The sequence below is a fragment of the Eptatretus burgeri genome, unplaced genomic scaffold (genome assembly GCF_056783735.1).
Source record: "Eptatretus burgeri isolate ZD-2024b unplaced genomic scaffold, Ebu_testis_v1 Ebu_testis_scaffold_1125, whole genome shotgun sequence".
NCBI classification, from domain to species: domain Eukaryota; kingdom Metazoa; phylum Chordata; class Myxini; order Myxiniformes; family Myxinidae; genus Eptatretus; species Eptatretus burgeri.
In genome coordinates, this window is record NW_028223074.1 from 3,427 (window position 1) to 17,076 (window position 13,650).

The 13,650-nt window shown below is 45.0% G+C and overlaps 1 long non-coding RNA gene across 1 annotated transcript; it reads right to left on the reverse strand.

Annotated features, from left to right (window-relative positions):
- Nucleotides 1–1,254: 1,254 nt before the first annotated feature.
- Nucleotides 1,255–11,979, reverse strand: LOC147006918 (uncharacterized). Its single transcript, XR_015054529.1, has 2 exons — nt 11,568–11,979; nt 1,255–4,570 (listed from the first exon to the last, which is right to left on the reverse strand). It is a non-coding gene; the product is annotated as an uncharacterized LOC147006918 (long non-coding RNA).
- Nucleotides 11,980–13,650: the final 1,671 nt, after the last annotated feature.

Here is a 13,650-nt window from a genome sequence, read left to right on the forward strand (position 1 = left end):
GTCTCGGTATCTGTCTCGGTCTCTCACTCTGTTTCTCACCCCTCTTCGTCTTGACGTTTTCGACGTGACAAGTGGTATTTGCCAGTGATAAATCAAGAAAGAAATCCGGAAGCGATTGCAAAATCCAGCCATCTTGTGTTAATGCGAGCAGATGGGCTGAAAGGGCCGATTTGTACTTCCTGTGATTGTGACGTAATTAACAATGACTCTTCTCCATATTCAAATAATAAATGTTGATTCAAAAATTTCATGACAAAAGCTCACATGGTGAAAAAGGTTATGGCCTGCACAGACAGACCAAAGGCAGATGAATTATCCACAACCAAAGAACCAAAGGAAAAGATTGACGGGCCCCAACCTCGCCCGTCAAAGTGATGGACAACCACTGTAATTTCCATCTCCATCTCACGAATGAGGAAAAGAAGGAAAAACAAAACACAGAATCAACAACTGAGCAGTCAGTCAAGGCTTAACTTCTGCGCACAATTGTGTGTGTGTATGTTGTAAGTGTGATCGTGTGTGAGTGAATGTGAGTGTGTGTTTTGTGTGTGTGTGTGTGATTGTGTGTGTTTGTGTGTGAATGTGAGTGTGTGTGTGTGTTGTGTGTGAGTGAGTGTGAATGTGTGTGTTGTGTGTTGTGTGTGTGTGTGTGTGTGTTGTATGTGACTGTGATTGTGTGCGTGAGTGTTGTTGTGTGTGAGTGTGATTGTGTGTGTGTGTGAGTGTTGTGTGTGTGTGTGTGTGTGTGTGTGAGTGTGTGTTTGTGCGCAATGGGGACGTTCTTGTCCGTGAACCCCAAACACAGAATCAAAAACTGAGCAGTCAGTCAAGGCTTAACTTCTGCGCACAATTGTGTGTGTGTATGTTGTGAGTGTGATTGTGTGTGAGTGAATGTGAGTGTGTGGTGTGTGTGTGTGTGTGTGTGTGTGTTTGTGCGCAATGGGGGACGTTCTTGTCCGTGAACCCCAAACACAGAATCAAAAACTGAGCAGTCAGTCAAGGCTTAACTTCTGCGCACAATTGTGTGTGTGTATGTTGTGAGTCTGATTGTGTGTGAGTGAATGTGAGTGTGTGTGTGTGTTTGTGTGTGAATGTGTGTGTGTGTGTTGTGAGTGACTGTGATTGTGTGTGTGTGTTGTGTGTGAGTGTGATTGTGTGTGTGTGTTGTGTGTGAGTGTGATTGTGTGTGTGTGTGTGTGCATGTGAGTGTGTGCGAGAGTACGTGTGTGTGAGTGTTGTGTGTGTGTGTGCGTGTGTGTGTGTGTGTGTGTGTGTTTGTGCGCAATGGGGGACGTTCTTGTCCGTGAACCCCAAACACAGAATCAAAAACTGAGCAGTCAGTCAAGGCTTAACTTCTGCGCACAATTGTGTGTGTATGTTGTGAGTGTGATTGTGTGTGAGTGAATGTGAGTGTGTGATTGTGTGTGAATGTGAGTGTATGTGATTGTGTGTGTGTTGTGTGTGAATGTGAGTGTGTGTGTGTTGTGTGTGAGTGAGTGTGAATGTGTGTGTTGTGTGTGTGTGTGTTGTTTGTGACTGTGATTGTGTGCATGAGTGTTGTTGTGTGTGTGATTGTGTGTGTGTGTGTGAATGTGAGTGTGTGCGAGAGTATGTGTGTGTGATGGTTGTGTGTGTGTGTTGCATGGAGTGTGATTGTGTGTGTGTGTGTGTGTGTGTTCATGTCCAAGTGTGAGTGTGTGTGCTATTCAGAAAACATAACATTTCCTCTTTCCAAACTGCCCTGCCTCTGAGTATAGTGGAGCACACTCCCACAAAAATTTCTCTCACTCTCACTGACTGTCTCTGTCTCTGTCTCTGTCTCTGTCTCGGTCTCTCACTCTGTTTCTCACCCCTCTTCGTCTTGACGTTTTCGACGTGACAAGTGGTATTTGCCAGTGATAAATCAAGAAAGAAATCCGGAAGCGATTGCAAAATCCAGCCATCTTGTGTTAATGCGAGCAGATGGGCTGAAAGGGCCGATTTGTACTTCCTGTGATTGTGACGTAATTAACAATGACTCTTCTCCATATTCAAATAATAAATGTTGATTCAAAAATTTCATGACAAAAGCTCACATGGTGAAAAAGGTTATGGCCTGCACAGACAGACCAAAGGCAGATGAATTATCCACAACCAAAGAACCAAAGGAAAAGATTGACGGGCCCCAACCTCGCCCGTCAAAGTGATGGACAACCACTGTAATTTCCATCTCCATCTCACGAATGAGGAAAAGAAGGAAAAACAAAACACAGAATCAACAACTGAGCAGTCAGTCAAGGCTTAACTTCTGCGCACAATTGTGTGTGTGTATGTTGTAAGTGTGATCGTGTGTGAGTGAATGTGAGTGTGTGTTTTGTGTGTGTGTGTGATTGTGTGTGTTTGTGTGTGAATGTGAGTGTGTGTGTGTGTTGTGTGTGAGTGAGTGTGAATGTGTGTGTGTTGTGTGTGTGTGTGTGTTGTTTGTGACTGTGATTGTGTGCGTGAGTGTTGTTGTGTGTGAGTGTGATTGTGTGTGTGTGTGTGAGTGTTGTGTGTGTGTGTGTGAGTGTGTGTTTGTGCGCAATGGGGGACGTTCTTGTCCGTGAACCCCAAACACAGAATCAAAAACTGAGCAGTCAGTCAAGGCTTAACTTCTGCGCACAATTGTGTGTGTGTGTGTGTATGTTGTGAGTGTGATTGTGTGTGAGTGAATGTGAGTGTTTGTGTTGTGTGTGTGATTGTGTGTGTGTGTGTGTTGTGTGTGACTGTGATTGTGTGCGTGAGTGTTGTGTGTGAGTGTGATTGTGTGTGTGTGAGTGTTTTGTGTGTGTGTGTGTGAGTGTGTTTGTGCGCATTGGGGGACGTTCTTGTCTGTGAACCCCAAACACAGAATCAAAAACTGAGCATTCAGTCAAGGCTTAACTTCTGCGCACAATTGTGTGTGTGTGTGTTTTGAGTGTGAGTGTGATTGTGTGTGTGTGAATGTGAGTGTGTGTTGTGTGTGAATGTGAGTGTGTGTGTGTGTGTTGTGTGTGATTGTGTTTGAATGTGTGTGTGTGTGTGTGTGTTGTGTGTGAGTGTGTGTGTGTGTGAGTGTGTTGCGTGGTGTGTTATTGTGTGTGTGTGTGTGTGTGTTTGTGTCCATGTGTGAGTGTGTGTGCTGTTCAGAAAACATAACATTTCCTCTTTTAAAACTGCCCTGCCTCTGAATATAGTGGAGCACACTCCCACAAAAATTTCTCTCACTCTCACTGACTGTCTCTGTCTCTGTCTCTCTCTGTTTCTGTTTCTCACTCTGTTTCTCACCCCTCTTCGTCTTGACGTTTTCGACGTGACAAGTGGTATTTGCCAGTGATAAATCAATAAAGAAATCCGGAAGCGATTGCAAAATCCAGCCATCTTGTGTTCATGCGTGGCAGATGGGCTGAAAGGGCCTATTTGTACTTCCTGTGATTGTGACGAAATTTACAATGACTCTTCTCCATATTCAAATAATAAATGTTGATTCAAAAATTTCATGACAAAAGCTCAAATGGTGGAAAAGGTTATGGCCTTGCACAGACAGACCAAAGGAAGATGAATCATCCACAACCAAAGAACCAAAGGAAAAGATTGACGGGCCCCAACCTCGCCCGTCAAAGTGATGGACAACCACTGCAATTTCCATCTCCATCTCACCAATGATTATAAGAAGGAAAAACAAAACACAGAATCAACAACTGAGCAGTCAGTCAAGGCTTAACTTCTGCGCACAATTCTGTGTGTGTGTGTGTGTGTGTGTGTGTGTGTGTGTGTGTGTGTGTGTGTGTGTGTGTGTGTGTGTGTGTGTGTGTGTGTGTGTGTGTGTGTGTGTGTGTGTTTGTGTGCGCGTGTGCTGGCGTGCTTCTGGAGCCCCATTATTTTTGAAATTTTTTGCATTAAACTTCTTCCTCCCCTCAGTTTGTTCCACTTCCTAATTAGACCACTCATAGAAAATTTCGTTGAAATCAATAATTGTCTCGGGGGGGGGGGGGGGTCCACGAGCCAATCAAAATTGTATCTCAAGTTTATTATTTTATGCAAAAGACAGCTACATTTTTGCAAGGAGTTACTCTGAAAAATAATAGCTCGTGTTTTATCATTCTGCATATTTTCCCTATTTAAGGTTACATTTAATCATCCCACTGTTCATATCCACAAAATTAAGCAAGAGGCAGCGATTTGATAGATATTGACATTATTAAAAAATAGGTGCCTTATGTTTTATAAAATACATTGGAGCTTATGTTATAAATTGGTTACCATTTCTATATTTTAGTCATATAAACCGAACAAAAGGCAGTGCAAGTCAAAAAATGACTTTATTTTTCAAATTTTGAGAGAACCAGTAACATGAATTAAAGCACTTCAATATAATAAACGAATTGAAAATCCACAGTTTGAATCTTGGTACCTCGTATTGCAGTCGTTCACAGTTCATATCAAAGGTGCCAAATGTCACAACACTCCGAGTCTCAGGCGAATTGTCATTTGTAGATTTCCGCTTGTGCAGGTTTTCTGTCTTGCTCCACAACTTGTAACACATTTTGATAATGTTCTTCAGTTTTGGCTGCTGCAAGAAAATCCGAACTCAGTTTTACTCCATGCTCAGCACAATCATTTACCACATTCATGGCATCAACATTAACAACAGAAGCTTGGAATGCAGCAGAGTTTGACCAGCTTCCAACATCCTCTGCAAGAAACTCATGGTCTATCTCGAGAATTTGAAGAGTGAACCAAGAATCTTGGCTGATTAAATCAGCAAGCGTAGTGGACCGATTGATGCCTGGAGGGAACTTGGGCTTCCCAAACCCAGTGCCAAAACGGTCACATGGCATGTGTATAACCTCTGGAGGTTTAACAGTCAACAGTCTATCAGGTAGTGCCCGTTTCTCCTCTTGCGGTACTTTGTTACTGAAGAGTGCGAGAAGTACCATCTCTGCAGTGAGGTACCAGAGATGGCGTTGAAAAACTCTGACTGCAATTATGGAAACCTCGGGATTCACAGCTTCATACATTAGCAGAGTGTGATACAGCTTCAAGTGTGCTAAACCAAATATCATCAATTGCCGATATGTATGGGAAAGCACCAACTGTAAAACCACATGTATTTATTTGAAATTCACAAAAACTTGAAAAAAAAAATTTGGCAGCTCTGATTGTGCACATATTTAAACTCCAAAAAAGCTGCCGTATGTTGTTTTCAACATATTATCTGAACAAAAAGGACTCACGAGAACATAGCACGAATATGTACAATAAACACTGAAGGTGGATAAAAAAATGTTACTTTCATGAATGGATCCTATTTGAATCGCTGCCGTATGCACATAGTAGAGGACATAGTCCTTCAACTTCGGGCTTCCGGTGTACCCCCTAAACAACTTCTGATTTCATTTAAATTTCACAAAGATTATTATTTTCACCAATGGAACATTTTAAGACGAGGTAGAAGTTAATTGCTTACTATGAGGGCTCCAGAAGCACCCAAGCGTGTGCTGTTCAGAAAGCATAATATTTCCTATTTCCAAACTTCCCTGCTTCTGAATATCGTGGAGCACACTCCCACAAAAAAATCTCTCTCTCTCTCTGTCTCTCTCTCTCTCTCTCTCTCTCTCTCTCTCTGTCTCTCTCTCTCTCTCTCTCTCTCTCTCTCTCTCTCTCTCTCTCTCTCTCTCTGTCTCTCTCTCTCTCTCTCTCTCTCTGTCTCTCTCTCTCTCTCTCTCTCTGTCTCTCTCTCTCTCTCTCTCTCTCTCCCCCCCTCCCTTTTTCTCACACCTCTTAGTCTTGACGTTTTCGACGTGACAAGTGGTATTTGCCAGTGATAAATAAATAAAGAAACCCGGAAGCGATTGCAAAATCCAGCCATCTTGTGTTAATGCGTGGCAGATGCGCTGAAAGGGCCTATTTGTACTTCCTGTGATTGTGACGAAATTTACAATGACTCTTCTCCATATTCTAATAATAAATGTTGATTCAAAAATTTCATGACAAAAGCTCAAATGGTGAAAAAGGTTATGGCCTGCACAGACAGACCAAAGGCAGATGAATCATCCACAACCAAAGAACCAAAGGAAAAGATTGACGGGCCCCAACCTCGCCCGTCAAAGTGATGGACAACCACTGCAATTTCCATCTCCATCTCACCAATGAGGAAAAGAAGGAAAAACAAAACACAGAATCAACAACTGAGCCGTCAGTCAAGGCTTAACTTCTGCGCACAATTGTGTGTGTGTATGTTGTGAGTGTGATTGTGTATGAGGGAATGTGAGTGTGTGTTGTGTTTGTGTGATTGTGTGTGTTTGTATGTGAATGTGAGTGTGTGTGTGTGTGTGTGTGTGTGTGTGTGTGTGTGTGTGTGTGTGTGTGTGTGTGTGTGTGTGTGTGTGAGTGTGTGTTTGTGCGCAATGGGGGACGTTCTTGTCCGTGAACCCCAAACACAGAATCAAAAACTGAGCAGTCAGTCAAGGCTTAACTTCTGCGCACAATTGTGTGTGTGTATGTTGTGAGTGTGATTGTGTGTGAGTGAATGTGAGTGTGTGGTGTGTGTGTGTGTGTGTGTGTGTGTTTGTGCGCAATGGGGGACGTTCTTGTCCGTGAACCCCAAACACAGAATCAAAAACTGAGCAGTCAGTCAAGGCTTAACTTCTGCGCACAATTGTGTGTGTGTATGTTGTGAGTGTGATTGTGTGTGAGTGAATGTGAGTGTGTGTGTGTGTTTGTGTGTGAATGTGTGTGTGTGTGTTGTGAGTGACTGTGATTGTGTGTGTGTGTTGTGTGTGAGTGTGATTGTGTGTGTGTGTGTGTGCATGTGAGTGTGTGCGAGAGTACGTGTGTGTGAGTGTTGTGTGTGTGTGTGCGTGTGTGTGTGTGTGTGTGTGTGTTTGTGCGCAATGGGGGACGTTCTTGTCCGTGAACCCCAAACACAGAATCAAAAACTGAGCAGTCAGTCAAGGCTTAACTTCTGCGCACAATTGTGTGTGTGTATGTTGTGAGTGTGATTGTGTGTGAGTGAATGTGAGTGTGTGATTGTGTGTGATTGTGTGTGTGTTGTGTGTGAATGTGTGTGTGATTGTGTGTGTGTTGTGTGTGAATGTGAGTGTGTGTGTGTGTTGTGTGTGAGTGAGTGTGAATGTGTGTGTTGTGTGTGTGTTGTTTGTGACTGTGATTGTGTGCATGAGTGTTGTTGTGTGTGTGATTGTGTGTGTGTGTGTGAATGTGAGTGTGTGCGAGAGTATGTGTGTGTGATGGTTGTGTGTGTGTGTTGCATGGAGTGTGATTGTGTGTGTGTGTGTGTGTGTGTGTTCATGTCCAAGTGTGAGTGTGTGTGCTATTCAGAAAACATAACATTTCCTCTTTCCAAACTGCCCTGCCTCTGAGTATAGTGGAGCACACTCCACTCACTTTCTCTCACTCTCACTGACTGTCTCTGTCTCTGTCTCTGTCTCGGTCTCTCACTCTGTTTCTCACCCCTCTTCGTCTTGACGTTTTCGACGTGACAAGTGGTATTTGCCAGTGATAAATCAAGAAAGAAATCCGGAAGCGATTGCAAAATCCAGCCATCTTGTGTTAATGCGAGCAGATGGGCTGAAAGGGGGATTTGTACTTCCTGTGATTGTGACGTAATTAACAATGAGTCTTCTCCATATTCAAATAATAAATGTTGATTCAAAAATTTCATGACAAAAGCTCACATGGTGAAAAAGGTTATGGCCTGCACAGACAGACCAAAGGCAGATGAATCATCCACAACCAAAGAACCAAAGGAAAAGATTGACGGGCCCCAACCTCGCCCGGCAAAGTGATGGACAACCACTGTAATTTCCATCTCCATCTCTCGAATGAGGAAAAGAAGGAAAAACAAAACACAGAATCAACAACTGAGCAGTCAGTCAAGGCTTAACTTCTGCGCACAATTGTGTGTGTGTATGTTGTAAGTGTGATCGTGTGTGAGTGAATGTGAGTGTGTGTTATGTGTGTGTGTGTGTGTGTGTGTGTGTGTGTGTGTGTGTGTGTGTGTGTTGTATGTGACTGTGATTGTGTGCGTGAGTGTTGTTGTGTGTGAGTGTGATTGTGTGTGTGTGAGTGTTGTGTGTGTGTGTGTGAGTGTGTGTTTGTGCGCAATGGGGGACGTTCTTGTCCGTGAACCCCAAACACAGAATCAAAAACTGAGCAGTCAGTCAAGGCTTAACTTCTGCGCACAATTGTGTGTGTATGTTGTGAGTGTGATTGTGTGTGAGTGTGTGTCTGTTGTGTGTGTGTGTTGTGTGTGTGATTGTGGGTGTGTGTGTGTATGTTGTCTGTGACTGTGATTGTGTGCGTGAGTGTTATGTGTGAGTGTGATTGTGAGTGTGTGCGAGAGTATGTGTGTGTGAGTGTTGTGTGTGTGTGAGTGTGTGTTTGTGCGCATTGGGGGAAGTTCTTGTCCGTGAACCCCAAACACAGAATCAAAAACTGAACATTCAGTCAAGGCTTAACTTCTGCGCACAATTGTTTGTGTTTTGAGTGTGAGTGTGATTGTGTGTGTGTGAATGTGAGTGTGTGTTGTGTGTGAATGTGAGTGTGTGTGTGTGTGTGTTTGTGTGTTGTGTGTGTGATTGTGTTTGAATGTGTGTGTGTGTGTGTTGTGTGTGAGTGTGAGTATGTGTGTGTGAGTGTTGTGTGTGTGTGTTGCATGGAGTGTGATTGTGTGTGTGTGTGTGTGTTCATGTCCAAGTGTGAGTGTGTGTGCTATTCAGAAAACATAACATTTCCTCTTTCCAAACTGCCCTGCCTCTGAGTATAGTGGAGCACACTCCCACAAAAATTTCTCTCACTCTCACTGACTGTCTCTGTCTCTGTCTCTGTCTCTGTCTCTGTCTCTGTCTCTGTCTCTGTCTCTGTCTCTGTTTCTCACCCCTCTTCGTCTTGACGTTTTCGACGTGACAAGTGGTATTTGCCAGTGATAAATCAAGAAAGAAATCCGGAAGCAATTGCAAAATCCAGCCATCTTGTGTTAATGCGAGCAGATGGGCTGAAAGGGCCGATTTGTACTTCCTGTGATTGTGACGTAATTAACAATGACTCTTCTCCATATTCAAATAATAAATGTTGATTCAAAAATTTCATGACAAAAGCTCACATGGTGAAAAAGGTTATGGCCTGCACAGACAGACCAAAGGCAGATGAATCATCCACAACCAAAGAACCAAAGGAAAAGATTGACGGGCCCCAACCTCGCCCGTCAAAGTGATGGACAACCACTGCAATTTCCATCTCCATCTCACGAATGAGGAAAAGAAGGAAAAACAAAACACAGAATCAACAACTGAGCAGTCAGTCAAGGCTTAACTTCTGCGCACAATTGTGTGTGTGTATGTTGTAAGTGTGATCGTGTGTGAGTGAATGTGAGTGTGTGTTATGTGTGTGTGTGTGTGTGAGTGAATGTGAGTGTGTGTTTTGTGTGTGTGTGTGTGTGTGTGTGTGTGTGTGTTGTATGTGACTGTTATTGTGTGCGTGAGTGTTGTTGTGTGTGAGTGTGATTGTGTGTGTGTGAGTGTTGTATGTGTGTGTGTGTGAGTGTGTGTTTGTGCGCAATGGGGGACGTTCTTGTCCGTGAACCCCAAACACAGAATCAAAAACTGAGCAGTCAGTCAAGGCTTAACTTCTGCGCACAATTGTGTGTGTGTGTGTGTATGTTGTGAGTGTGATTGTGTGTGAGTGAATGTGAGCGTTTGTGTTGTGTGTGTGATTGTGTGTGTGTGTTGTGTGTGACTGTGATTGTGTGCGTGATTGTTGTGTGTGAGTGTGATTGTGTGTGTGAGTGTTGTGTGTGTGTGTGTGTGTGTGTGTGAGTGTGTTTGTGCGCATTGGGGGACGTTCTTGTCTGTGAACCCCAAACACAGAATCAAAAACTGAGCATTCAGTCAAGGCTTAACTTCTGCGCACAATTGTGTGTGTGTGTGTGTTTTGAGTGTGAGTGTGATTGTGTGTGTGTGAATGTGAGTGTGTGTTGTGTGTGTGTGTGTGTTGTGTGTGTGATTGTGTTTGAATGTCTGTGTGGGTGTGTGTGTTGTGTGTGTGATTGTGTTTGAATGTGTGTGTGTGTGTGTGTGTGTTGTGTGTGAATGTGAGTGTGTGTGTGTGTGTGTTATGTGTGTGATTGTGTTTGAATGTGTGTGTGTGTGTGTGTTGTGTGTGAGTGTGTGTGTGTGAGTGTGTTGCGTGGTGTGTTATTGTGTGTGTGTGTGTGTTTGTGTCCATGTGTGAGTGTGTGTGCTGTTCAGAAAACATAACATTTCCTCTTTTAAAACTGCCCTGCCTCTGAATATAGTGGAGCACACTCCCACAAAAATTTCTCTCACTCTCACTGACTGTCTCTGTCTCTGTCTCTCTCTGTTTCTGTTTCTCACTCTGTTTCTCACCCCTCTTCGTCTTGACGTTTTCGACGTGACAAGTGGTATTTGCCAGTGATAAATAAATAAAGAAACCCGGAAGCGATTGCAAAATCCAGCCATCTTGTGTTAATGCGTGGCAGATGCGCTGAAAGGGCCTATTTGTACTTCCTGTGATTGTGACGAAATTTACAATGACTCTTCTCCATATTCTAATAATAAATGTTGATTCAAAAATTTCATGACAAAAGCTCAAATGGTGAAAAAGGTTATGGCCTGCACAGACAGACCAAAGGCAGATGAATCATCCACAACCAAAGAACCAAAGGAAAAGATTGACGAGCCCCAACCTCGCCCGTCAAAGTGATGGACAACCACTGCAATTTCCATCTCCATCTCACCAATGAGGAAAAGAAGGAAAAACAAAACACAGAATCAACAACTGAGCCGTCAGTCAAGGCTTTACTTCTGCACACAATTGTGTGTGTGTATGTTGTGAGTGTGATTGTGTATGAGGGAATGTGAGTGTGTGTTGTGTTTGTGTGATTGTGTGTGTTTGTATGTGAATGTGTGTGTGTGTGTGTGTGTGTGTGTGTGTGTGTGTGTGTGTGTGTGTGTGTGTGTGTGTGTGTGTGTGTGTGTGTGTGTGTGTGTGTGTGTGTGTGTGTGTGTGTGTGAGTGTGTGTTTGTGCGCAATGGGGGACGTTCTTGTCCGTGAACCCCAAACACAGAATCAAAAACTGAGCAGTCAGTCAAGGCTTAACTTCTGCGCACAATTGTGTGTGTGTGTGTGTGTGTGTGTGTGTGTTGTCTGTGAGTGTGATTGTGTGTGTGTGTGTGCACGTGTGTGTGTGTGTGTTGTCTGTGAGTGTGGTGTGTGAGTGTGATTGTGTGTGTGTGTGTGTGTGTGTGTGTTTGTGTGTGTGCTGTTCAGAATTTTCTGCACAATCCTAAATTTAATCTCTTGTAGTTTCATTCCCGAGTGGATTTTATCGCTTTTGCTCCAGAAATCATGAAAACATTCTCAATAAAACATATTCTGCTCCCCTGTTCCGTCCTGGTCCATTCAGTGTATTAACACGAACTCTTCCATGAGCCTCGACGATGCATACAAAATTTAATAATTATAAATCCTTGAACGTCATTTAAACTTTCATATATTCATACAAAGGGAGACAAAACGTTCCACAATACCTGTTCACGTCGCTTGAGGAAACACCAACCGTCAATGAACGAGAGTTGACCCGCGGGAGACACTCAAACAAACCGCTTCTCGAACACCAACGAACACTTCACTTGTTTGAAGATTCCCAGATGTAGTTTAGGTCCCGAAGACTTCCCTCCCGATTGATTTCCTTGTTTGTTTAAACTTTAATATCGTTTTAAAAGCAATTAAAACGAAACGGCGGGTTTAATGTTCACTTCGAATGTAAACAAGATCGACGAGTCAGGAGTCAACTGCCGTTACCAAGACGAACGAACGACTGGACATTGTGACGTCACGGTAGCCACGTTCGAATAAAGTCATGACGTCACAGAAACGAAATCAGTCGTTTCCTCGAAACCAGAATCAACATTTCGTGAATAAAATAAAACTGTAAAATAAATAAAAATTGGTGGGGAGGGGGAATGTATGTGGGTGAAGGTCTGGTGGTGGAGGGGGAGGGGCATGTATGTGGGTGAAGGTCTGGTGGTGGAGGAGGGAGGGGAGGGGGTATGTATGTCGGTGGGGGACGGGGCGGAGGGGGAGGGGGAGGGGGAATTTATGTGGCGAAGGCATGGTGGTGGAGGGGAGGGTGAAGGGGGGAGGGTTGAGGAGTGAGGGAGAATTTACATGGGCGAAGGTCCGGTGGTGGGGAGGGGGAGGGTGAGTGGAGGGTCGGAGACGTGGAGGTGGAGGGGTGGTGAGGAGGGGCAGGGACGTGAAGGTGGAGAGGCGGGGACGTCGAGGTGGAGGTGTGGTGAGGGGGAGGGGTGGTGAGGAGGGGTGGTGAGGAGGGGTGGTGAGGAGGAAGGGTGGTGACGTGAAGGTGGAGGGGTGGTGACGTGAAGGTGGAGGGGTGGTGACGTGAAGGTGGAGGGGTGGTGAGGAGGAGGGGAGGGTGAGGAGGAGGGGCGGGGACGTGGAGGTGGAGGGGTGGTGAGGAGGAAGGATGGTGAGGAGGGGCGGGGACGTGAAGGTGGAGAGGTGGTGAGGAGGAGCGGGGACGTGAAGGTGGAGAGGTGGTGAGGAGGAGCGGGGACGTGAAGTTGGAGGGGTGGTGAGGAGGAGGGGAGAGAGGAGGAGGGGCGGGGACGTAGAGGTGGAGGGGTGGTGAGGATGAGGGGCGTGGAGGTGGAGGGGTGGTGAGGAGGGGCGAGGACGTGGAGGTGGAGGGGTGGTGAGGAGGAGGGGTAGGGACGTTGAGGTGGAGGGGTGGTGAGGAGGAGGGAGGGTGAGGAGGAGGAGTGGGGACGTGGAGGTGAGGAAGAGAATGGTCAGGAGGAGGGGCGGGGATGTGGAGGTGGAGGGGTGGTGAGGAGGAGGGGTGGGGAGAGGGAGAGGAGTGGAGGAGTGGAGGAGGAAGGGGAGGGGCGGGGAGGAGGAAGGGAAGGGGGTTCCATTTTAAAACGTTGATACAGAATATATCGTGACATCATTAATCCACACAATTAGCACAACTTGACATCTGAACATCAATCCGGCCTCTGCTCGTTTTATGATTCATTCTTTTCCGGGATCTTTCCCATGTTAGGAGATGTGAACTCGAGTCTTTCATCTTGAATGTTTGGGAAACTCACATTATTTATTTTAAACAATAATCTGATCCGATCCGATACCCAAGCTCTAGTCGGGCGAACAGGGAACCATTTCGAACACGTTGTTTGGTGTAGCGGAGGAGAATATGAGGTATTAACGAGGTAGCATCATTACACTTGGTCTCGTGTTGTGTTAATGGTTGAGGTTGCTGGCTTCAGATCAAAGAGGCCGAAAGGGTATTGAGTTCAACCCCTGTAACCCCGTTGAATTTACACCAGGTTACAGGTAAGATTGACTCAGCCTGTCATCCTTCTGAGGTTGGCAAAATGAGTGCCACCTCACTGGAAACAAGAGGCACTGCATCAGTGGCACAGCTGTGCCCCCAGAAAATGACGAGGCCAAGCAGCCACAGGCTGTACACGAATAAAGAAATAAATGATAGCACAAGGAACTTGAACACAGGAGGTGGTTGAGCAACAACCAAGCCTGCAAAATGGTTACCAACATATGGTTGTTGTGACGAAATTGAAAATGTTC